This window comes from Bos mutus, chromosome 10, assembly GCF_027580195.1.
Source record: "Bos mutus isolate GX-2022 chromosome 10, NWIPB_WYAK_1.1, whole genome shotgun sequence".
Lineage (NCBI taxonomy): Eukaryota > Metazoa > Chordata > Mammalia > Artiodactyla > Bovidae > Bos > Bos mutus.
The window spans coordinates 65292743-65317794 of record NC_091626.1 but is presented as its reverse complement, the minus strand read 5'-3'; the positions used below and the strand labels follow the sequence as shown (position 1 = coordinate 65317794).

General features: G+C 41.5%; 1 long non-coding RNA gene across 1 annotated transcript in view; it reads right to left on the bottom strand.

The window, feature by feature from the left end:
• LOC138989529 (uncharacterized) overlaps positions 1-25052 on the bottom strand; it is a 162680-nt gene that overhangs the window by 68540 nt on the left and 69088 nt on the right. Inside the window, exon 2 of the long non-coding RNA XR_011465820.1 lies at positions 16595-16818. This is a non-coding gene — a long non-coding RNA (uncharacterized lncRNA). The remainder of the gene's footprint in view (positions 1-16594; positions 16819-25052) is intronic.

The window sequence follows — 25052 nt, the reverse complement described above, 5'->3', positions numbered from 1 at the left end:
TTTTAGCTCAGTGCACAGAGAAAGTGTTATCTGAGAACTCAAATTATAAGAGGTTTGGCTTGACCTGGGTCACAGGTTCAACTTTATCCCAGTCACTATGGCCTTGGAGGAACTGGGGGCTCTGAGGATGAGGGGGGTTCAGCTGACCCACATGGACGGGCTCACCACAACCAAAAGGAGCTTTTCTCCTAGAAAAGCAGGGCAAAGGATGCTGGGCAGGCAAGAGGAACGTGGCTCCAGCTGGTAGTGCTTGGCGTAACCATCCCTCGCCATCTGCCAGTACTCCATGGGCATCCATACCTTCTGCTTCAGCTTGACACCAGCCCTCTGAGCCAACAAGACCCCCTGAGATGATTGTGAAGTCACAAGGGTTCCTGGAAATCCCATCTTAGAGTAGATAGTTGTTAAGAGGACTGAGTGTAGACAGTTCCTTTGTTCCAAGAATGACAGAATTCACTAAATATGAGATCAGCAGAGTGAAGAACGGGGTGAGGGTGTTGCTCAGGTGGTATAACACAAGCACAGCCTCTAGGACCATGTAGGATCTGGCCACAGGTTGAAGGGAGTCCAGTGCTGGGTAGGTTACAGTAGACCTGTTGTGAGTTAGCCCAAGTAAAACATTAGTAGAGACCTGTTAGTACTGAGTTACATGTACAGTCTCATTTCTAGTATCCTTCCCATGTAGTGTCCTTCCCATGAAGACATGTGGTCTTCAGTTCAATGGGATGTTATTCTTTCTCTCTAGTAGAACAATCTCAGGGACATTTTTAGAGAACTGTTTATTTACAGTAAGAATTAGTACATATCCTGTGCTTGACATGCATGCTTCAAAAGCTTCTGGGTGAAGAGGCACATGGGGCTGGGGCAAGGACCGAAGGAAAGTCGAGCGCAGGTTACTAGAATGCTTTAGAAATCCTTTTCTGCTTCAGATAAGTGGCTAATTAAATTTGGGATTGGCTACTGGAGAAGTGCCAGTTATGGAAACGAGCATCTGTTGATCACACTTTGCTTCGGAAGCTTGGCTCCTGACTCGAGCCATGTTGGGGAGAAAGCGGGGTGCCGTGCTCGCACCACACACCGGCATGGTGGGAGGAGTGATTCATCGTATTTACTTTCAGGCTTTCATCTTGTAACAAGATTAATTCAGAAGAATTCAACTTCCAGAGAAAAATGGACCATTTATTGTTTTAGATTCAGACTTAGGCACAGCAGGTGGATTTTCAAAACTGCCTCATCTGACATTTCCTGGAAATGTAAGCTAACATGATTCCATTTTTTGGCAACTGGAAAGTTATATTTGAACATTCTACAAGTCAGTTGGCAGGACTGGGAATTTCGAACATTTAACTATCTTGCTTGAGCTTGATTTTGTCAAATGATTTGTAACTGTGTGACAGTCCTTTTTGTGTGACAGTCCTGAGATCTGGAAATCATCTCAGAAAATGTAAGTCATTTGCCAAAGGTCACTGAATAATATACACATGAAAACTGGGAACTGGTGAATATTGATTAGAATCCAGTTCTCTTATATCTCGGAGTCACTTGTAAAAAGTGACCACAGTTTGTGATGTATGTAACTTTGTTTAACACATGGAGGAAATGAAGATTTTTGACACCCATCTCCTCCTGACTTTTTCCCCTGGTACTTCTAGGGCTTGCTTACTATGGTGTCTGCTCTACAGTAAGTGAGTGTGAAAAGCTACAGATCACATTTACCTTTCTCCTAGAAGCACATGTTTCCTGCTCTGTTGGGCAGATCCAGCAAGAAAATCAGCTTTGCCAACAGTAATACCATATTCCAGGTAATGATGTCCTTTGATCTTTTCAGTGGGAAGTGGTAGGCCTAAGCAAATTAAATGCAAGCAAGAACCATCAGTTTTGACTTCTTAATTAATAGCTGTCTCATCTTCACCAGTTGTCTCTAAGATACCATATAAATTCACTATTTAATCTGTTTTCCCATACATCTTTGGGGGTTTCTTTATTCAATAATTTTTTAGATTATTCTTCAGTGTTTTTCTTGTTTGCTTTTATGGATATCACAGATTTCTTCCATATTCCTCTATATCTTTGGGATTGTTTAATGTGTGTAGCATTTTCTTGTTTAGAATTTCTGATGTTTGAAAGTAACTCTTAGGTTGATAAAACTCAGGCATTTTCTGGGGATGTGGATTTGAAAAGAGATGAGAAAATAGATGAGTTTGGATTTAGGCTTATTTATTTAGGTGTCTCTGGCACATCACCTCTGGCACAGCCAGGTGGACATAACCAGTATGCACTGAGAATGGTTTGGAACTACGAGTTTAGGGCTAAAGATAGATCTTTGGAATTACCGGCTTTTAGGTAATATATGACATCATGAGAATAGATGTAAACATCCAAATAAGAAAGTGCAAGTGGGAGAAAAGCTAGGATTAAATGCAGTCAGGACAGCATGAGTGGCAGGTGAAGAGAAAGGAGGACCGTGGATTCAAGGGGATTGGCAGCAAGAAGGGGAGGAGTAGAAGGAAGAGGTTTTTCAGGATGGAGAGCACTGACCATGTTTCTCAGGGAGAAGATGGGGTTGGGGAATTACTGGCAAGGGAGAAAATGAAGAAAGAAGATGGAGCACTATCAGGAGCATTATGCAGGTCTCGGAAGGGGTACCCATTCCTTCAGCTGGAGGCAGGAGGTGAGTGAACATGTAAAGCAGGAAGTAGAGAGGAGAGACATGAAACAAGTTATCAGTCCTGATGCCCTTTTTCTTCTTCATGGATCAGGAAACTGAGTTATCTGCTGAGCACAGAGGGAACTTAAACTGCTGAGCACTTGGTAAAGTTTGCAAGCATCTTTATAAATCCGGTGTACCTAGATCTTGTGGAACTATATGGTACACTTCCATTTTGGAATTGAAGTCATTTTCACTTCCTTCTAAGCCCTAAAACATGATGATTGAGAGCCAGCAACTTATACCAAAAGACATGGAAGCATGAGGGTCCCAGCACTGCTTGTAAAACTCACCCTGGGAATTTCTGACCAGCTGAAGGCTTGCCCTCAGATGAACAACTTGGTCTCCTATAGCACATCTATGCAGATCTGAATGATATAAAGACTGATGGCCGAGCAATGGATGCCTTAACTAATGTGATAAGTTGACTCACTCCTTAAGAATGTTCTATCTTCTTTGGAGATGGAGTAAAAACTCCTTGGGGCAGGGAGGTCCCTTAAGAAATGTTAGTGTTCCTGAAGTAATAATAGGCTAGAAAGCCTTTTACTGTGGGATGATTGTGACAGCTAAGAAATGGAAAGAAATGAACATGAGTCACACAAAAACCTCAGTCCATGACCTTCAGTTGTTGTCAATCATATTTAAGAAAATGTTGTGAGGAACTTCAATATTAGATATTTTATTTATATTTTCTATTATATCTATAATTGCTATATATGTTGGCTTCAACTCAGATGAGAAATGAGACAAATACGTAGTTTCACTTTCCCGGAGGCAGAAACTCCTTAAGCAGAGTGATCAGTCATGAGGGAAGGCGGCAGGGAAGAGATACAGGCTTCTGTGTCTCAGCGGAATCCTTAGAATTTTAAAATTTGCTCTATTTTCCTTCAGAACTCTTTACCTTTGCCCCAGGTTTCCCTTTTCAGAGCCTAAATTGGAGTAAGCCCAGAGCAGGCTCCTCGCCCCCGTGTATGCCTGTTCTTGTCCGGGCTTCACACCGCACCTCAGGGTGGGGTACAGAGCAGCTTTCCAAATCTGAGGTGTGGCCGGCCAGAACCTGTTCACTGTTGGCCAGTGGCCAACTTTGGAGCCACTGGTGCTGTGGCTCTCAAAGCCCAGCTAATTGGCACATTCAGTTACTTGGGACTGGGGAAGGTGGAGGGAGGCACGGCCTGGGATGACTTGGTCTTTCTTCGGCCTAACTAACAACATAAGACCCTTATAGCGTGAACCAAGGGACAAAGCTAAGGAAAACTAGAACAACAAGCATTGGAAAGATTTTGCCTTTACTTAAAATTTCCCTACTTCTCTTTTTGAAAGAAATTCAATGAATTCGCATATATCAAGCATTGGTCATGCTTTGACCAATGCTAAGACCTTTGTAGTGCTCACTGCAGGTTTGTAGCATAGCGGCTCAGAATCAGTCTCCAATGTGGGAAACCCAGGTTCCATCCCTGGGTCGGGAAGATCCCCTGGAGAAGGGAATGGCTACCCACTCCAGTATTCTTGCCTGGAGAATCCCATGGACAGAGGAGCCTAGTGGGCTATAGTCCATGGGGTTGCATAGAGTCGGACACGACTAAGCAACTAATACACACACAGGTTTGAATGTGCCCTTAGACCTCATCTGGTTTTTCCCTTTCCAGAGCATGTGTTCCCCTCTGTCTGGATCCTGGTGAACCTCTTGATAAAGGGAGATTCTTTTGTCAGACTCAGATCCTGAGGCTTCTTCCCTCCAGCGCCGACAGATGTGAGAAAAGCCTCCGCCTCCAACAGAGGCTATGTCTGCTCACTTTGTCTGCTGCCTGAAGCTCGCAAAGCAGCCAGGAGCAGTCACACATGTGGGGAGGTTATGTCCCCAGCCACTGTCGTAATCCCTTGGACAGCCTCTTCCTCCTATGCTTGTCTATCTTCCTTCACATTTTTTTGGTTTGTTTTTTAATTTAAGTATAGTTGCTTACAATATTGTGTTAGTTTCAGATGTACAGCACAGTGATCTAGTTATATGTTTTATATATATATATATATATTTCTTCTTCAGATTCTCTTCCCTTATAGATTATTACAAAATGTTGAGTACAGTTCCTGTACTATACAGTGGGTATTTGTTGGTTGTCTATTTTAAATATAGTGCTGTGTATATGTTAATCCCAATTTCCTAATTTATCCCTCCCCCCACTTCCCATTTTTGCCAAGGGTTCTCTGTTTTCTTCTGAGTCTTCAAACACAGTTTGTGTCTTATGTATTTTTGGATGTATCGAGGATAGTGTTTTTTTGCGTCTTGAAGAGCTTAAAAAACAGGCCATATTCCTACTTTTCAAGAATTTAGTTCTATCTCTAAGTAAGGAGATGAAATAGCTTTCTAATTCTGTGGTCCTTAAGCCTGAATATGAATATATGTGTGCATGCACAGACACACATTCGTATCCAACTCTTTGGGACCCCATGGACTATAGCCCACCAGGCTCCTCTGTCCATGGGGTTATCCCGGCAAGAATACTGGAGTGGGTTGCTATTTCCTCCTCCTCTGAGGGATCTTCCCTACCCAGGGATCAATAAGGTCCTTAAACTTATCTTCCTTCTTAACTTCACCAGGTAGCCAACAGGACTTATGTGTACCCTGAGAGGTAAGAGGTGAGAGATAAAGTGAAAGTGTTGTTCTAAATGTGGGTGCCTGGCAAGCCTCTGTCCCTGAGCTGGAATTGCTATCGTAATCTAAAATCAACAGAAGAAGCAATCCAGGGCCAAGTACGGGGCAGGAATCAGGGTCATGGGTTACAAATTGATCTGGGAGTGAAATTACAAGCCTATGTAACATTTTTACAGGGCTTGATTCCAAGAAATAAGGCAAATGTGTTTCCAAGGTAGTTCATTTAAAGCTGGAGCTTTCAGAACTTTAATGCCCTTTCGTTCTCCCTAAATGGTTGGGAATGTGGTGGACATTTGCCTAGTTTGTTTTCTGCTCAGCATCTCCCTTTCCATCTGGAGGCAATGCCTCGCTGTGTGTCGTACTGGGGAGGAGCAGTGCTCCACTCTGTATCAAGGATGATCCCTCCTCCCTACCCCAGTCATTCTGAGGAGGATCCCGGGTCAGCCAGTCAGACCCTCCTCTCTGGGACATTGAACATCAAGGGAGGAAAGCGAAGATTCAAAGATAGTGTAGAAACCATTTGTAGTGATGGTGTGTGCTGTGGGCAGCAGTGGGGACTAGCAGGGGCAGACACTCCTATGGCATGACTTTGGTCCCTACTGTCCATCCTCTCTTGGTGTCCAGCCCATTTTCTGAACCTTGGTCTCCAATCCTCCCATGTATCCTATGAACTCTTCAATATCCTCCCAATACTCTATCTAAAATAAAGTGAGCAGAGTTGTCTTCTGTTGCTTGCAACCAGGCATTAGGTTGGACCATCTGATGCTCCTGAAATTTAAAGAGGTGTTTCTGGTGCTGCTAGTTGGTCTCTATCTAGAATAGTCTGGCAGCATGCATGCTGTGCCCCTCCACATGAAAGCCGCTGTACTTAGAGATTTTAAGACAAATTTAGAGTCAAGGGTTTCTGGCACTTTCCCAAAGTGGACACAACTAACTTAACGTAGAGAGGGATTTCGCTGAGGGTGGGCCCTAAATGGTCAATGTTTGCAGGTATGAATTCTAGGCCACAGACCTAGGTGGCAAGAGATACTGAGTTTTTGCATGTATTTGCTGCTAAGTCACGTCAGTCATGTCTGACTCTGTGCGACCCCATAGACGGCAGCCCAATGAGCTCCCCGGTTCCTGGGATTCTCCAGGCAAGAATACTGGAGTGGGTTGCCATTTCCTTCTCCAATGCATCAAAGTGAAAAGTGAAAGTGAAGTTGCTCAGTCGTGTCCGACTCTTAGCGACCCCATGGACTGCAGCCTACCAGGCTCCTCCATCCATGGGATTTTCCAGGCAAGAGTACTAGAGTGGGGTGCCATTGCCTTCTCCATGTATTTAAATCAACTTAATTTCAACCTCACCTTTTCCTATATAGCAAGAGGGTAATGTATATCTATAGGCATACATGACTGCCCTCAGAGCCTCCTCACCCCAAGGGTTGTTTGGAAGTTCGGGGTCTCATAGCACCAAGATATAGGGGAAGGCCCTCTGGTCTTCAGTCCCTGGACTGTACTGGTGACCTCTGAGACACCTTCTGCCCCAGCCAGTACAGTCCCTTCAAACCTGCTGGCTCTGTTTTTTCCCCTGGAGCACATAGAGCATGGTGACCTATAGTGAGGCTGCTGCCTAGAGTTCTAGTTCCTTGGTTGTATCATAAAGTTGAGCCTTTGAAGATCTGGTCACTCCTTAGGTCACTTATGGAGATGGCTCTGGTTGCTGATGCTTGATGAACCCAGACCTCTGTCCGTCTCCCCTGTCTCCTGGAATCTTTTAGTTTGATGAACACTCCATTTTCTTCATGTTTCCCTTATAGGTCCCCCACCCCTCCTGCCACACATGCACCTTACAAATGAATCAAAACAAAAGTCAAGAAGGAAAATATATTGCAGGTAACTTGTGCTCTATGCTCTGCCACAGCATCCTTTGAGACAAGGAAGCACAGAACCTGTTCTTTGCTCACATGGTAGAAGGGAGAGAGTGGTCACTGCATGGGGTGGGAGAGGGATTAAAAACAAATGAATAGGTTAAAAAAGTCTTGTCAATAGCATTTAAAATTAATGAGGGGGAAAAGAAAATAGACATGCTGAAAGGCTATTAGCTGCCAAATAGAAGGGTTAATTGGCTTTGTATTTGGTGTCACTATCTTCAGTGATTCCTTAAAATTTTATACATGATGCCACTTCATCTTGAAGCTATTCTGGTATGAATAATGTCACTCCTCCTTTCCCCGTCTAACTTTTTAGAGTCAGGAATGAGGAGTGTTTCTTGTCTACATTCTGTAAACCAAGTCAGCAATTCTAGCTCTAATTAATATGGGACTCCTACTCCAGCTGGAAACAAATATTTGTGTAACAAATGAAACAGCATATAATCCACAATCAAGCTTCTTACTGGGCCCCTTATTCCAGCTACTTCTCTGAATAGAGCCCATTTACTATTATAGTCTCCAATCTTGCATAGCAAAGCAGCTTAGGTGGGGTATCTCTGCTGGCATGTGAGCCTAGTACTTTATTGATACATTTAAGACAAGCAAGCATATGCTAACACTTTTTTATTCATTATAGATCCTATTCCAAGAAGCAGAGAATCCACATTTTGGAGATTCACAACTCTAATTCATGCCATACATACGAAGGCTGGATTCTAGTAAAAAAATTGATGAATCACTAGAAGAGGGAAGGTCAGTTCTTCTTAAACCTATAACCATGATTGACTGAGTCACAGAAACTCTGATTCAAATGGGGTTAAACAATAGGGGGATTTATTGTTCCATTTAAAAGGCCAGAGGCGAGTTGATTCTAGCATTGGTTAATCCAGGGGCTCAGTGACATCATGGAAGACCCGGGCTCTATCCAACTTTCTTCTCTGCCACCCTCTATGTGTTGGCTCTTCCCTTGTCCCAAGACAGATGAAGCTCTTCCAAGCTCTAAATCCCAGCAAGATTTCCAGAGTCAGAGGGAAAGAATGGTCTCTTCTTGCCTGTCACTCCTTAATAGCAAGAAAGTTTCTTCCAGAAGTATGCCCCTAACCAGAAGATTTATTCTCATGTCTCATTGGCTAGAATTGAATCTAGAACACCGTCCCAGGGCTTGACCCATGGTGCCCCTTCCGTGGCACCTGGCCATGGGAACCAAGTCAAGGCTTTCCTAAGAGTGGAAGGGATAGATTTAAACAGGCAACTGACAGTGTATATCATACCAGCTTATCCCCCATGAGCTAATAAATGGCTTATAAATGTGTTTTCGGGAATGTAGTTAGAAGTAAATATATGATGTTAACACATATCCTATCAACTGTTTTTTTGTGTGTGCATGTTCCTTTTGTTTACTTTTTTAGCCTCAATTTTAGTTCCTTGACCAGGGATTGATCCAGGATCCTTGGCAGTGAGAGCACAGAGTCTTAATCACGGGACTTCCAGGCAATTCCCTACTCTATTAACTGCTAGATGTTTCATCTGAACTTTCATCAACTTTTGGAAGACACAAAATAATTTTTAATGAGTACCTTTAATGATCCAAGTCTTTCTTAATTCATATCATTTACACTTATTTAAGAGATGTCTTAGGAGTAGGGGAGATGTTATAGGACTTGGAGGCTGCTGCTTCTCAAGAGTCATCCTGAATGCTCAGGTGTCTTCCGCGGCTCCTCTGTAGACTCATCCAGTCATTGTCTCTGCATCTTGGTCTTGCTCTTTGCTCTTCTTTGTGCCTGTCTGCTCCTCTAGAGAGGCGTCTGCTTATGTGATGCTCCTATCGCAACCATGTGAATTGTGGCCATGTTTACATTTTGGTTCTTTCTTCCAAACTGCCTCTCTCACATTTCCATATGATTGATGGATACTCCCAGTTAGGTATATTGCTATTAACTCAAACTCAGCACATTTAAAGTCACCATGCCTTCTCTCATCATCCCCAGTTTTATTCCAAACATTTAATCAAAGCCAACCAACTCAAATTTTATCTTCTTTGTAAAGAACTTTCTGATTTTCACCCATCCAATAAAATAATGGTATGGACCTAACAGAAGCAGAAGATATTAAGAAGAGATGGCAAGAATACACAGAAGAACTGTACAAAAAAGATCTTCACGACCCAGATAATCACAATGGTGTGATCACTCACCTAGAGCCAGACATCCTGGACTGAGAAGTCAAGTGGGCCTTAGAAAGCATCACTATGAACAAAGCTAGTGGAGGTGATGGAATTCCAGTTGAGCTATTTCAAATCCTGAAAGATGATGCTGTGAAAGTGCTGCACTCAATATGCCAGCAAATTTGGAAAACTCAGCAGTGGCCACAGGACTGGAAAAGGTCAGTTTTCATTCCAATCCCAAAGAAAGGCAATGCCAAAGAATGCTCAAACTACCCCACAATTGCACTCATCTCACATGCTAGTAAAGTAATGCTCAAAATTCTCCAAGCCAGGCTTCAGTAATATGTGAACCATGAACTTCCTGATGTTCAAGGTGGTTTTAGAAAAGGCAGAGGAACCAGAGATCAAATTGCCAACATCCACTGGATCATGGAAAAAGCAAGACAGTTCCAGAAAAGCATCTATTTCTGCTTTATTGACTATGCCAAAGCCTTTAACTGTGTGGATCACAACAAACTGTGGAAAATTCTGAAAGAGATGGGAATACCAGACCACTTGACCTGCCTCTTGAGAAATTTGTATGCAGGTCAGGAAGCAACAGTTAGAACTGGACATGGAACAACAGACTGGTTCCAAATAGGAAAAGCAGTACATCAAGGCTGTATATTGTCACCCTGCTTATTTAACTTCTATGCAGAGTACATCATGAGAAACGCTGGACTGGAAGAAACACAAGCTGGAATCAAGATTGCCGGGAGAAATATCAATCACCTCAGACATGCAGATGATACCACCCTTATGGCAGAAAGTGAAGAGGAACTCAAAAGCCTCTTGATGAAAGTGAAAGTGGGGAGTGAAAAAGTTGGCTTAAAGCTCAACATTCAGAAAACGAAGATCATGGCATCTGGTCCCATCACTTCATGGCAAATAGATGGGGAAACAGTGGAAACAGTGTCAGACTTTATTTTTTTGGGCTCCAAAATCACTGCAGTTGGTGACTGCAGCCATGAAATTAAAAGACGCTTACTCCTTGGAAGAAAAGTTATGACCAACCTAGATAGCATATTCAAAAGCAGAGACATTACTTTGCCAACAAAGGTCCATCTAGTCAAGGCTATGGTTTTTCCTGTGGTCATGTATGGATGTGAGAGTTGGACTGTGAAGAAGGCTGAGCACCAAAGAATTGATGCTTTTGAACTGTGGTGTTGGAGAAGACTCTTGAGAGTCCCTTGGGCTGCAAGGAGATCCAACCAGTCCATTCTGAAGGAGATCAGCCCTGGGATTTCTTTGGAAGAAATGATGCTAAAGCTGAAACTCCAGTACTTTGGCCACCTCATGTGAAGAGCTGACTCATTGGAAAAGACTCTGATGCTGGGAGGGATTGGGGGCAGAGGAGAAGGGGACGACAGAGGATGAGATGGCTGGATGGCATCACTGACTCGATGGACGTGAGTCTGGGTGAACTCCGAGAGTTGGTGATGTACAGGGAGGCCTGGCGTGCTGCGATTCATGGGGTTGCAAAGAGTTGGACAGGACTGAGTGACTGAACTGAATAAAATAACACATATCAAGTGCCTGTCATGGGTCTTGACCTACTGTCGACCTCACTATAAGGTGGTGAGCAAGCCCCCATGGAGCATATGTTCCTGCGCAGTGATGTATCAGATCATGAGTGACCAGTCATCTCTGCAGAAGCTGACCTGTGGTCTCTGATCTTCCAGAACTTTCACTGTCTGTGTGAGACACTGTAATAGCAAATTCATACCTTGGAAAGAATTTGGGCAGGGTGCGGTTCTAAGTGCCTAAAATGTAATAACTCATTTAACTATCACGACAACCCTGTGAGGTGGCCCTGTTTGCCCCACCCTTTATAGAGGAGGAAACTAAGAGAAGAAAGATTAAGAAATTCACTCAGGTTTTCAAAGCCAATAAGTAATAAGCTTCCTTCCTTGAAAGCCAGGAAAGTAAATTAGAATAAATTCTAGTTTGAGTAAAAGTAAAACATTGAAACTTAAAATAATGTGATGTTTAGTGCACCTACTTTTTCATTTTCAACATTTTCTCAACTACATCAGTGTCACAGAAAAATAATAGCAGTTAAAACTACAATGAAACATCTACATAGGGATACATGTTTTTCTTTTGTTTAGGGCTCCAGTATGACTTGACACAGGATTGCTGGCGACTGTATGTATTTAAACTTTTGCTATTTTGTGCATCATGAATTTTTTGTATTAATTTTGATTTTTTAAAATATTGCATTAAAATATTTATCTCGATCACCAAACTTTTGGCACCCTTGTAAATTGTGTGCCCAAGGTGAGCCCTTAACTCTAATCCTGGCCTTCAGGGGTAGAGCTGGGATTTAAAACAAGGCACTGCGCTCCGGGTCTGTCCTTTTGACTACGGCACAACTCATGTCCTAGCACTGTTGATTTTTGTATCGATATCTACATACCACTGCTCTTTCCAATTAAACTAAAAATGCCTTGAGGACACAGACCATATATCATACTGCCTTCCTGTATTCCTAAAGCATCTGGCATGGTGTTTGATATATAGGGTGCTTGATAAAGATTGGCTGAAAGGGACTTTTCTAGTAAGCTAAAATTTACTGTAGAACCAGCTAATTTTACCACAATTTGTAGTTTTGCTTTCTTTCTGGCAATTTCCCTCTTATATATTACATTTTAATTTTAGAAAGATAATTAACTGAATAGCGCATCTCATATAAAGATGATGAATGAACACGTGCTAACAAAAATGTTATAAAAATAAAATGCTTTCTTCCACCTAGTATTGTCTTTTTAGTGAGACCTTTTGCATTTTTCAGAAATATATGGCCTTTGAAAAGAACATCTGTGTTAGTTTTGTAAGTGAACAGATGGATATAGTAAAGAGAAAGTAGAATGTTCATTGACATAATTATCAGCTCTTTGGTTACAGTGCAGCAGTTTCTGAAGTACAACATTTCTGTGATTTATGCCTCCCTGCAAACTAGAGCTCTGCTCATTACCTCCCACACCTTGCTGGGGATCAGTTCACCTGTGGGTGTACCCCTCTCAGTGTAGTGATGACACGCCTGGGTGGTTATGTTTTCTCCAGCACTACTTCTGGGAAGGATTGAGGGAAGGGTAATGAGTATCTTCTCTCCTGCCACTGAACTTAGAAATGTGGCCTTTGGAGGGAAGAGGGAGTCAGTGATGAACGCAGGGATTTCTTCATTATATAAAAGCCATTGACTTGTTTTTCTGTATGTTAACATCCTATGAACAGGTTTTAACAGCTTTTGAATTTTATCTTTAAGCAGTCTACAGGTAAATTATACAGGATATTCTACCAAGGTATAGAGTAGTATATTCTATACTTTACTATAGTAGATATAGAATTCTATACCTTCTAGTTTATTTATTAATTTTACAAAAGAGATTTTACAGAGGAGAGCCCAGCAAATTGTCACTTGCTTGACATTTGGGAATTATATGGATGAGCCCTTACTCTCTGGGTTTCTGCTGAGAATACAATGCTATACTCAGGCTAACTTGGAAATGGTATTATATGATGCAGTATGAAGCACTTTGTAATTACCCAAATTCTGCAGCTATTAATATTTGCTTAATTTTTTGAGGAAACAAGGTGTGAGGAGAACAGTGAGAATTGTGAGTTTGCTCTAAAGGCACTTTTACTAAAGGTCACACTCCCCATAAGATCTGGTCTTGAAAACCCTGCTCTATTTTTGGTACAAACACAACCTCGTGTATCTTGGGGGGGAGAAGACACACTCCTGGAGAAGATATTATTTTCTCCACACAGCCTTTAGCTACTCCAGGGGCACCTCTGTATTCATCACTTAGACCAGTATAGACTGTGATGAGTGGCAACAAACTTAGTGAGACTCAAGTCCATTGTAACTTCTAATAAACTGAGCAGAGAAAATAGTTTCGTGGGTCATCTGAGTGAAACAGGTGAGACACAGTCTTCAAATATATGAAGAAGGGCAGCACGAAGAATTGGTACAACATGAGAAAAACAGTTGCAAAGGGTGGAGAGTGGTAGGGTCCAGTGCCTAAGTCCCGGCATGGACCTTACCTCTCTGAGTTCTCAGGGGAGAGAACAAGGCAGCCAGAACACCCTGTGAGGTAAGCTGGAACTTAGACCAGGCACAGCACAAAGGATCAAGTACCCTTTCTATTTCTGCACTGAGGCTAGTTCTATGTACCGTGGCAGGATCCCGTAAATTGAGAGACATGAGGATTTAGAGTTCACTTCTGGTCTTAGATTTAGATGCTAGAGCCTAAGAAAGTAACAAATGGGGAGGTCTGTGAGGATGTGATTCAAGAAATACTTGAACTGGGGTCTGAATTGGGGTCAGATTCCACTCTCACAGGAGCTAGGGAGTCATCCGGGCAAGCATGGCTGTCACCACCGCTGCTCGTGCTGCCCTTGCTGCTGGCTGCGTGGCCTGGGGCCGCCCCTTCCGCCCAGGCTGTGGCTGCTACCAGCCCCTGTGCTGGGAACAGCATGCCCAGCTGGGGTGCAGGACGGACTCTGGGCCTTGTGAGTATGGGTCACCATCGGATCTGCCCAAGAGCTGGAAATGGTGCAAGGTGGGATGGGGCTGACTAGGCCAGTGTTACCAGGAACAAGCACACCCCAGCATGGCAGAACCCACTGGATCCAGCATCCACCCCACCACAGCCCCAAGGAAACCAGTAACAAGTACCAGGCCAAGGACCAGGAGTGTGACAAGGTTAGCCAGGGCAGAACAGGCGCTGAATTCAGACAGTGCCATATCCTCCAGAACCACAAGAAACCACTAGAAAGTTGGTGACTTCTCCCTCTCTGGGAGGGAGAAGATGATGGCAGAAATCTAGGCGAGCGGGTCATCAGCCACAGTACAATGGCAACAGGCAAGATGTCTAATCCCTCTGGAGGCATCTATGCTGAATTCCATGAGAAGGCCCATTTCCGTGGCCAGGTGGGATGTCACCGATGGAAGAGAGTACTGAATTGTCCAGAATTTACAGAGTGAACCATGGGGTGAGAGAGGCTGTGTGAGGACAGTGACAAAGATGGGAAGAGTACTGATTACAACCTAGCTACCCAGGAGAACTGCACATTTGGGGACCGCATCACTTAAGGCAGATGTCTCCAGAAGAACACTTCTTAAAGAAATAATCTCATGATCCATAACCAGAGGGGATTCCATCAACATGGGCCCTGGGTTGGTCCTACCATGGTTTGAAGGAATGGGAGTTAATGTTCAAGTATCTGATGGCTGGTAACAGCACTGAGTACAGAGGAGGGACAGCTGTCTAAATGCCAGCGTGTGCTGAAGGAGCGTTCCTGGGGGAGAGTCTGACTGTGGATGACTTGAACCTACACAGGACGACTTCCTGCCACAGTGATGGCTGTGAACCATCTACCTGGAGAAGAGTGATCGCTAGACAGTGAATGATGTGACCTACGTTTTATTCAGTGAATGATTCGGCAACTGTAGTCTGTGATGAATTTAAGAGGCAAAACAGTTCAGACTTGTCACCTGTTTGTCACCTTGAAATCCATGGGAGGGTGGGGGGAAGGGAGATGGCAATTTCAAGTTGCCTAAGGGATGAAAAAATACACATGTCACACCAGAAAGAGGGAAAGAAGGGAGAAAGAGAGAGAGAAAGGAAGGGAGGAAGGGAGGGAGGCTGGCAGGAAGAAAGAGGGGAGGGAGGGAGGGAGGGAGAGAGGGAAAGGAACTGAACACCCATCCTGGGGCAAGGTGCTGGCCCCAGGACCGGAGAGACCAGCACGATTAGACACGATGCTGCCCTCCTGTAGCTGTGATCTGTCTGGGATTGTATATGTTACATGCCAGCCTACTGTAGGTTTTCAAGATTGGACAAGTTGCAAATACACTTTCAGAACCACGTGCTAATATGTGTGGAAATAATAACTGAAAAGTCTATAGTGATAGGACTCTGTTTTCCTTCCTTACTTTAGTAGTATTTCTCACACTTCAGAAAACCTTTGTATTATGCATCTTCCAGGCCATATTTCTTCAATACCTGCCTTGACTTCTCTCCTGCTGAGCTCTGCTCCACAATACATTTGCCTCCCTAGAAGCTAATTATAAGCCTGTATTTTAATGCCTACTTACAAGGAAAGCTTGTGTCAAAAGCAGCACACATACACACACACACATATATATATATATAAAAATTGCAAAGAGTACAATTCCAGAACAGTGATGGAGCAATGCCCTTGGATATGTTCACCAAGGAATGATTCAGGGAAGTTGAAATAGGTTTGTTCATGTTAGTGCTGGCCAAGTCCTGATGCTTAATCAGTGTTTATTGACAATAATCATCATGATAGTGATGAAATGACCTGGTAAAGTTCATTTGGGACACTTTCTAGCTATAAAAAGGGGCAGATGAACTTTCGTGCTCGTCAAGATCAGAGCTTAGGTTACTGCAGCATTGAAGGTAAGTTCATGCCTTTGCAGGTCCACAAAGTTTTTCACTAGTCCTTCTCAATCTTGAGAAATAATGTTTCTGTTGTAATAGTAGCTTAGAATATTTGAATGTTAGGTCTTAAGTTTTGGACTTTTAATCACAGGCTTTCTAGCTAATGTTACAATCTCTTTTCGGCCTTTGGTCTCCTGAGCCAGTTCTGAAAAGCTGAGATGCTATTATCACTTTCTCTTTTGTACTGAAATGTTATGAGGTATAAGGGGGAAAAAAGTATAAATAGGAATAGTTTAAGGATGTATTTACATCTTGGATTTTTGAAGAGAAAACTCAGATCTCCCAAATTGTCTTTTATCATCTATTTAAGGTCTAGAGCACTATTGAAGTTCACCTCCCCTTAAAACCAAACAAACAAAAATTTTTTTCAGAGCTTCCATGAACTTCTGTATTTATAGATGGAAAGATATATGGGACTACACACTTTCAAGCCTCATTGCAGGACCCTAGTTTTAGTGGGATCATGTAAAACCTTGTATTGTTGAAAACCCAACCTTGTATTGTCTTCCATCTTGAAGCAGCATTGAGTATTTTATCAAACTGATAGCAAGGAAGTGTTTCACCTGCTTGACTTTTTCTTACTGTTTCATCTGAGTTTCAGTGCAGTGTGTCTACACCCTGCTGGGTGTGGAGGCCGTGACTCACCTAGAGAGAGGATGTAGTTCTCTGGCCACATCCAGGGTGTTGCAGGATGACTGAGGCACTTCTCACTTGGGCTTGATGCCATTTTGTTCCTTCCCTGGTTCTCACTTGGATATTTACTTGGCTACTTGCTACCAAGGAGAACCAGTCCGTTGAGTATTTGAATATTAATTCCTCTTTCTACACAAGTGGCTGAGCAAGTTTTTACTGGAAGCGTAGACTAGTGCCTGAGGAAAGATGGGGGTGGGGAGAAGAGAGATTGAGGTTAAAAGGCAAAGGGACCTGCAGAAAATAGCTTTCCTGTCTAATTACAAGTTTTATGATGCTTTCCCATTGTCCAGGATCTCTGAGCATAAGACTAAGAAAACGTTTTGGTGAGAATAACCTCACATTATCAGTTCACGCCAAGGAGGTCCCTCTCCAGCTGCAGCACCACAGCTTGGTCCATTACAGCTCAGGGAGGGACCTGATGCCTGGTCATCTGAGTCCTGTGAGTTGCATTTTGTACATAGCACCTTCTCCTTTCACCCTCTCTCAGACTAAGCAGTTTCCCAGAAAGCTAGTGGCTGCAGGCCAGGTATAACTGCGGGGAGAAGCTATCTGGATAGAAGCAGGTGCAGTCAGGCAAAGGGTGAACTTGTACACCAGGCAACCTTTCCTCCTGAGGGTGTCAACGTTCTCTTCATTCTCAGAGGCTCGCTCACCCCTGTGTCCTTTTCTTTCCCTCCTGTGGGCACTTCCAGAGCTGGGTAGCTTGGGTACATTTCTTATCCAAAGCCTTTTCTTTCTTTTTTAAAATATAATATGACTAGTTGATCAAGAGTTGTATCTAAGAGTGGTCAGATTGGGTATTTGGGGTAGTCAGGCCCAAACCCAGCTCTTTATCAGAAATATGGGAGCAGGGGAGAGGGAGAAGCTGGTTTAAAAATATACACTCCAAAACAACAAGTACCTACTGTATATCACAAGGAACTGTATTTAATATCCTATGATAAACCATAGTGGAAAAGAATATGAAAAAGAACGTATATGTGTGTAACTGAATTACTTTGAGGTACAACATTGTAAATCAATCACGAAAGTCAAAGTGTTAGCCACTCAGTGGGGTCTGGCTCTATGACCCCATGGACAGGCTTTTCTGTCCATGGAATTCTCCAGGCAAGAATACTGGAGTAGGGTAGCCATTCCCTTCCCTAGGAGACCTTCCCGACCCAGGGATAAAACTGAGGTTTCTGACACTGCAGGCAGATTCTTTACTGTTTGAACCATCAGGAGATCATACTTCAATAAAATAGGGAAAAAACATTCCAGGATGATATATCTTTACTGATGCATTCCACCAAAAATTTAAAGAAGCCTTAATACCACTCTTTCTCACAATCTTCCTAAATCGAACAGAAGGGAATATTTTTTAACTCATTCTATGAGACCAGCATTACCCTGATTCCAAAGCCAGAAAAAGATACTACAAGGAAAGAAAACTATATACCAGGGTCCAATAAGAATACAGCATTTAAAAAAAATATTAGCAAATCAAATTCAGCAACATATTAAAAGGATTATGTACCATGACCAAATGGAATTTATTCATGAAATGCAAGGAGAGTTCAATATTTAAAAATCAATTTCTGCAATATACCACATTAATGTAATGAAAAAAAAAATCTCACAGGATCATTTCAATTAATGCAGAAAACTGTTTGACAAATTTAACACTCAATGACAAAAATACTCAATAAACTAGAAACAGAGGGAAACTTCCTCAGTATTAAAAGGCCATATATTAAAAATCCTCAGCAAATATCATACTCAATGGTGAAAGACTGAGAGCTTTTCTCTTAAGATTAGGAACGAAAGAAAGATGTCTGCTTCTAGTCAACATAATATTGGAAGTTCTAGCCAGAGATATTAGGCAATAGAAAGAATGAAAACATATCTAAATTGGAAAGAAAAGAATAAAATTATCTCTGTTCAGAGATGATAGAATTTTTTATGTAAAAAATTCTAATGATTACACACAAAACAACTAGAGTGAATAATATTTAGCAGTTGCAGGATACAAAAAAAATACAAAAAATCAGTTACATTTTTATATACTAGCAATGAAAAGTCTGAAATGGAAATTAAGAAAATTATTCCATTTATTAGGATGTCAAAAAGATAGTATTCAGGAATAAAAAAATATATTTTTATGGTGACACTGTGCAGCATGTGGGATGTTAGTTCCCCTGCAGGGAACAAACCTGTGACCTCTGTGGTGGAAGCATAGTCTTAACCACTGGACTACCAAGGAAGTCTCAGGAATACATTTTTAATCAAGGAGGCTAAAGACTTGAACATTGAAAATTACGAAACATTGCTGAAGGAAGTTAAAGAACACAAATAAATGGAAAGACATCCTGTGTTCATGGACTGGAAGGCTTGGTAAGATGAAGTGTCTTAGTCACTTGGTTGTGTGTGACTCTTAGTGACCCCATGAACTGTAGCCCATAGCCCACCAGACTCCTCAGTCCGTGGCATTCTCCAGGCAAGAATACTGGAGTGAATAGCCATTCCCTTCTCCAGGAGAGCTTCCTGATCCAGGGATCAAACTTGGTCTCTTGCATTGCAGGCAGATTCTTTACCATCTGAGCCACCAGGGAAGCCCATTAAATTGAAAATATTACAGAAATTGCTCTACACATTCAATGCAATCTCTTTCAAAATCCCAACAGCATTTTTTTCAGAATAGAAAAATCTATTCTAAAATTCATATGGAATATCAAAGGACCTGGAATAATCAAAACAATATTTCAAAAGAGGAACAAAGAACAGAATTGGAGGTCTCATTCTTCCTGATTTCAAAACTTTCTACAAAGCTACAGTAATCAAAACAGTGTGGTATTGGCATAAGGACAGACATATAGACCAATGGTACAAAACAGAATCCTAGAAACAAACCCTTGTATATATGATCAAATGATTTTTGACAAGGGTGCCAAGACCATGCAATAGGGAACGGACAATCTTTTCAACAAATGGTACTGTGAAAACTGGATATCCACATGTAGAAGAATGAAATTGGACACTTTCCTTATATTATTTAAAAAAATCAGCTTTGTTTAGGAACAAAGACCTAAATTTAAGAGCTAAACTATAAAACTCTTAGAAGAAAACACAGGAGAAAAGCTTCATAACACTGGACTTGATAATGATTTTTTGGCTATGACACCAAAAGCACAGGCAAGAAAAGAAAAAATAGACTGGGCTTCAACAAAATAAAAAAGCTTAGTGCATCAAAGGACACTCTGAAGAGAGTAAAAAGACAGCCCACACAATGGGAAAGTATGATAAGGAGTTAATATTCAGAATATATTAAAACTCCTATAACTCAGAAACAAAAAAATAAAACCAAACCTAATTTTAAAATGGACAAAGGACTTGAATAGATACGTCTCCAAAGAAGATATACATATGGCCAATAAGCACACAAAAAGATGTTCAACATCATTAGTCACGTTGTTATTGTTTTCTTGTTAAGTGGTGTCTGACTCTTTTGCGACCCTATGGAAAAGTAGGCTGCCAGGCTCCTTCTGTCCATGGGATTTCCTAGGCAAGAATATTGGAGTAGGTTGCCATTTCCTTCTCCAGGGGATTTTCCTGACCCAGAGATCAAACCCACAACTCCTGCATTGGCAGGCAGGTTCTTTACCATTGAGCCACCAGGGAAGCCTCTATTAATCATGCTGCTACTGCTAAGTCGCTTCAGTCGTGTCCGACTCTGTGCGACCCCATAGACAGCAGCCCACCAGGCTCCCCTGTCCCTGGGATTCTCCAGGCAAGAACACTGGAGTGGGTTGCCATTTCCTTCTCCAATGCATGAAAGTGAAAAGTGAAAGTGAAGTCACTCAGTTGTGTCCGACTCTTAGCGACCCCACGGACTGCAGCCCACCAGGCTCCTCCATCCATGGGATTTTCCAGGCAAGAGTACTGGAGTGGGGTGCCATTGCCTTCTCCTCTATTAATCATGAGGAAAATGCAAATCAAAACTACAAAGAGATATCACTCTACACCCCTTAGAATGGCTTTTACCAAAACCAAAACCAAACAAAATGAAAAACAAAAAGAATAAAACAAAAACAATAAAAAAAGAAACAGAAAATAGTAAGCATTGACATAGTTGTAGAGAAATTGGAACTCTAGTACACTGCTGATGGGATGTGAAATGGTGCAGCTGTTGTGGAAACCAGTTTGATTGCTCCAAATGGTAAACATAGCATTACTTGTATGCAGTAATTCCACTCCTTGGTATATACTCAAAACAACTGAAAGCAGGCAATGAAACAGAAACTTATACACCAATGTCTGTAGCAGCATTATTCACAATAGCTGAAAAGTAGAAACAACCCAACTGTTTACCATGAGATGAATGGTTAAAGGAAATGTACCTTATACATATAATGCATATTTGGCCATAAAGAGGAATGAAATTCTAATACCTGTTATAATAAATGAAACTTGAAAATATTATGCTAAGTAAAATAACAAAAGGACAAATAACATATGATTCAATATATATATGTGGTACCTGGAAAGTAGAATAGAGATTGCCTGGAGCTCAGGGGGAGGGAGAAATAGGGAGTTACTTTTAAACTATTCCTGAGTTTCTGTTTGGGATGATAAAAATGTTTTGGGAAATGAACAGTGGTGATGATGGCACAGCATTGCAAATGCATTAAAGCCACTAAATTGTACATATGTCTGCTTAGTCGTGCTTAGTCCCTCAGTCGTGTCTGACTCTTGTGACTCCCTGCCCCCTCCATGGACTGTAGCCCACCAGGCTCCTCTGTACGTGGGATTCTCCAGGCTTGAATACTAGAGTGGGTTGCCATGCCCTCCTCCAAGGGATCTTTCCAACCCAGAGATTGAACCCAGGCCTCCTGCATTGCAGGTGGATTCTTAACTGTCTGAGCCACCAGGGAAGCCCAAATTGTAAACACACACACACCATTTATTTTTAAATTGTACATATAAAAATGGTTAAAATTGTAAATTTTATATTATAAATATTTTACCATAGTTAAAAACAGTTTAAAAAAATACACATACCAGAGCTCCATTCTTGAAGAACAGAGAGGCAGATGCTGTAAATATGGGATGAGTACTTGGAATCTGTAATTTTTTTTTTTAATGCCTTCCTGTCTTTCTTGGGCATAGACAGGTTTGGGAATTTAGGATATAATCTCTATCAACTCTTTCCAAGGGGACTGACACCAGCCTGTGAGGAAATGTTTAACAGTATATGAGGAAAACGTGTTTTTCATAAGATCTTAGCGTGTTAGAGTGCTGCTTTTAAAATCTGAGATTGTCATTTTCACATTGTTTTGGTATTAGAGTCAGGTTGTTTTTGAAACCGTCTGTACTTGGTAAAATGAAAATCATTAATCCTTTGTTGGGCTCCCCCGAAACTGTGAAATTTTAATGGCTTATTAAATTCCAAAGGCTGGAAAAGTTTGCTCCAGATGCTAACCATTTGAAAATATGGTAGCATAGACTGCTCCTGCTATTTATTTGTACAATAAGAAACTGGAAGGATGTATGCATTTTTCGTTGTTTGTAGGATCCTCGAGGTAAAAAAAAAAAAGGGCAGAGTTGCAGTCGACAGTATTAAGATATTATTTCTCTTGCTGCCTGTTGCAATGCTCTTCCTCCATAAGGGGAGGCGGGACCAGGAGGACAGAGAATAGTATAACTCTTCCGGGAGAAGAACTGCCTTCTGGGCAGGGCCTTGAAGGCCCTTGCCTCAGTGTTTGGGGGCTGAGGAAGGGCAGGGGCCAGGGAACGGCCACTGCTAAGGGATGCCTTTGCATTCCAAAGGACTGTTTCTGTCCAGGGAGTGTAGAGTCTGTGGGAGCCACACCCACCCCCACCCTTCAGGCAGTTTAATTATTGAAAAGTGCTTCGGAAGCACAAAGGGCTGGAGAGACTCCATGTGCCCTTGCTCGGGCCTGTGTGGGAGTTGGCATTTGTGACACTGAGGCTCCTCTGGGAGGCTGTGGAACAAGAAACACTTCTTTCCTCTTGCGGTTCAATCTTAGGATTTGCCCAGGAAACAGAGAGACAGTCCAGGGACAGCATTCTATCTCCAGAGAGAAGTTAAGGTGCTTTTTTTTTTTTTTGGTGATAGGATTTGTAAGATATTTAAATAAATGAGCCACATCAGATTTTAGTTTTGTTTTCTTGTTTTAAATTTTATATTAAAAGTTTACATTCAGGTCATTTGTATATAAATGAGATCATGTAATATGTTCCTATTCTGTGACTTAACTGTTTTTAAACTTAACAATGTTTGCTGGAGTTCTTTTTGTGTTAGTACATAAAAGCTTCCCTCATTTTTCTTTAAAGGCTACATTCTTGCCAAATTATGGACACATTGGTGGTTTGCCATTTTTCAGCATCAAACAAACAATACTGCTGCAAGCTTTTGTTCACAAATTTATGTGCTTATGCATCAATATTTCTGAAGGATATATTTCTGAAGTAGGATTTCTGCATCAAAAGGCATGCACGTTTGAATTTTGGGTAAATAATGCCAAAGCTTCTCCCTGAAAATTCTGTTCTAATTTACAAAGACACCAAAATACTCATGGACATTGAACATTATAAATTAAAAAAAAACTGCCAGCATCATATGCAGAAAAAGCTGCATCATTTAAAATCGCATCTTTTCATTGTGCATCTTTTCATATGCCTATTGACCATCTGGATATTTGGTAGCATTTTCTCAAAGTATAAAAATACAGAAAAGTATAAAAGTATACAGAAAAGTATTCTACTGAAATAATTAACAGAATTCTTCTTATACCACCATCCAGGTCAAGAAATAGAATATTATCAGAACTTTTCCCACCCCCCCCCCCCAAGTAATCACTATTCTGCAATATAACTTGCATAGATTAGATGTGCCTGGTTTTAAACTTCATAAAATGGAATCATACAGCATGCACTCATGTCTAGCTTCCTTCATTCAACATTATGAGTCATTCATGTACTTGCTTGTAGCTGTAATGTATTCATTTACATTGCTTATTATATTCCATTATGTGAATATACCACAATTTATTTACTGATGGATATTTGGATTCTTTCCAACTTTCAATTACTAGCAAATAATGATGCTATGGATGTTCCTGTGCATGTCTTTCAGAATACATGTGCATACATTTTGTTGGGTATATTATCTAGGAATGAAATTTGGGGGTCATGAGTAATACCAACCTGGCCAATTATATTTGTGAATTTTCTACAACTCTTCCTTGTATGTTAATTATTGGGTGGTTTGTATGTATTCTATTTATTCTGGATGTTTTTTCTGTTTTATAGCTCTTATAAATATTTTCTCCTGGTCTTTATTTATATTGACTTTTACTTCACAGAGTTTAAAATTTTTATGCAGTCAAGGTTATAAATCTTTTTCTGTATGGTTTCTGAGCTTTATATTTTGTTTAGAAAGTCTTTCCCTATCTCAAGATTATAAAGTATTCTATGTTTCCTTTGAATACTCATTTTGATTTTTACAATAGGATTTTTAATCAGTCTGAAATTTATGATGGTGAGAGGCAGAGGCTAATTCATGCCCAACACTCAGGGCATGAATAAAATGATACCATTTGCTGTCTGGATTTTTAGATATTTATTTTTTAAAATTCCAAGATAGGTGATGACACCAATGAGCTAAGAAACTGTCAAAAAAATTTTTTTAATTCTTTTTTTTTTTTTACTTTTTAATAGTTTTCCCTAACATAAGCCTCAGATCTTAAATGGGCAAAAGTTCTGTATTAGTGATTGCTACCACAAATGCCATGCGTGTAAATGCTCAGTGACAATTCATTTACTGTGTATTTATGGAACTTTAAAGTGCAGTTCTCGTGGATTTTTGTGTCTGATAAGGAGAAAGATTCCATCCTAGAATCTTCAAGGCAAACTGATGGCACATTGGATCTGGGCTCTCAGGCCAGGAAACCCACAGCTGCTTCTTCCCTCCTAAGGGCCCAGCTCCTGTCCATCTGAGCAGATGCCCCCAGATAGGTTATGTGATCTCAACCCATCCTCAGTATAGAAAGGGGTCCAGTTGAGATTTTATCCAGTCCCCAGGGTCAGCTTTTGTTTATAGACATGACTTCCTCCAGCAAGTCTGCTCACCTAAGGGAAACTATTTTCTTGCCCACCTGGATGATGGGTGCAGGGCCACATGTGGAGAAGCGTGTGAGAACTCAGTTGTCCTCCCAGTGTGTCTGAAACGGAGCACTGGCTTGTGCCTGTTAACTAGCAGTGCCCAGTGTGGAGCTGTCTGTTCACAGACTTTCCACTGGCTCACAGTGTGAGCTGGTTTTATTCTGTTCGCCCCTCCTTTTTAAAACCTTTTTCCTTACACGTTTTGGAGAGGGCTGGTTACCTGTGGTTTAGTTAATAAGTTATATGA